At 49.6% G+C, this 1,530-nt stretch overlaps 1 pseudogene; it reads left to right on the forward strand.

Annotated features, from left to right (window-relative positions):
- The first annotated feature begins 457 nt into the window (after nucleotides 1-457).
- LOC109780006 (uncharacterized) lies at nucleotides 458-891 on the forward strand (annotated as a pseudogene).
- Nucleotides 892-1,530: the final 639 nt, after the last annotated feature.

Raw genomic sequence — 1,530 nt, forward strand, 5'->3', positions numbered from 1 at the left:
CGGTCTCTTCGGGAAATTGGGCGTCCTTTGTCTCCTCGTTGTTGCATTATGGTTTCACTCTGTAAATCCCTCGATATGATGGTCCCATACAGGACAGTGTGGCCAAGCCAAGAGTTCGAAATCATGATTTCAAATACATGTGTTTAGATAAATTTTGTAATATATTTTTAAGTGATTTCTACTGGTTTTTGCCAAAGTCATGTGTAGTAAACTGACTACATAGAAGACCGTATTTTGCCAAAGTCAGGTGAAAACTGTGTACGTGGGGCCGCCGCGCCTTCCTCGCCATTGCCTGGTCATTTCGGTCTATCTTCTCCACGTACACGTAAGTCCGAACACCCTCATCCTGTTTGCCTGTGCATCTCTGCATTGCAGCTACAGTTCCAATCCTAGTCTTGTCACTCGTGTGGTAAAAGAGTCAGTACGTACGTAGTGCCTCGCAGAAACCCTCACGAAAATGGCACGGTTCTCCCGCGCTTGGCTCACGCTGCTTCTTCTCGCGTGTGCCCTTGTGCAGAGCTCCTACGGCTCGAGACCGTCTCCCCGGGAGCCGCAGAAGCCCGGGGTCCTGTCTCCGACGATGGTTCACGGCGCCGTCGAGGCGGACAAAGTCCGGCCTTCCACGGAGGAGGGTGCGACCGGTAGCGGCCATCATGGAGCAACGCTGATGATGGTGGCGCGGTTGCAACTTCGGCCTTGGGCGGGGGTGGCGTTGAGTCGGAGCAGAGGAAGGATTCAGGGGCGCCGGTGCTGCAGCGGGCGCTGGGAAGGATGCTGGGCTCGAAGCTGGCGCGCCGGGTGCTGGGAGGGGAGGCGGAGGACTCAGCGGCTGGGCCGTCGTGCCACTCCAACAACGCGCACAATAACTGTGCCCCGCCGGCGCAGCACTGACCGGGGTGCTTCTTCTTGCACAAGCTCCCAGACTCCCAGTTGATTCATTCATCGTTGACGCTTTCATGTAAATTAACACTCGAACTTTCGATCTTGTTCTTTCAGAACATGTAGTCTGGGTGCTAGCTAGCTAGTCCGAGTTGATTCATGAGACCTCTTTGATTCACTCGTACTTGACGCTTTCATGTAAATCAACAGTACCAGCTCTTTCCAATCTTGTTTTTTTTCTTCCAAAAATGTGAACCCTTTCATTATTGATGCTATATGATACTCTCTCCATCCGGAATTACTCTTGGCAGAAATGAATAAAAATAGATGTATCTAGAATTAAAATACGTCTAGATACATTAATTTCTTCGTAAACTATTTTCTGACAGAGTGAGTATATACGTATTTCTTTTATTGCGAATAATGTACGTATTTCATTTGTAAGGCATCAAGACAGATTCTGCTCTCTGGTTCCATTTGAGCCGATAGGGATGGTCGATGTTCATGAGATGCAGCCATGCATGCAGGAAAAACAAAAACAAAATTCTTTTTAGAAGCAGTCACCTTCAAGGTCAGATGGCGGGTGTGATGCAATCTCAGCTCAGCAATGCCATGGGCCATGGCCACTCCGGTCACAACTCTCACTCCGAA

Source organism: Aegilops tauschii, chromosome 4 (genome assembly GCF_002575655.3).
Source record: "Aegilops tauschii subsp. strangulata cultivar AL8/78 chromosome 4, Aet v6.0, whole genome shotgun sequence".
NCBI classification, from domain to species: Eukaryota; Viridiplantae; Streptophyta; class Magnoliopsida; order Poales; family Poaceae; genus Aegilops; species Aegilops tauschii.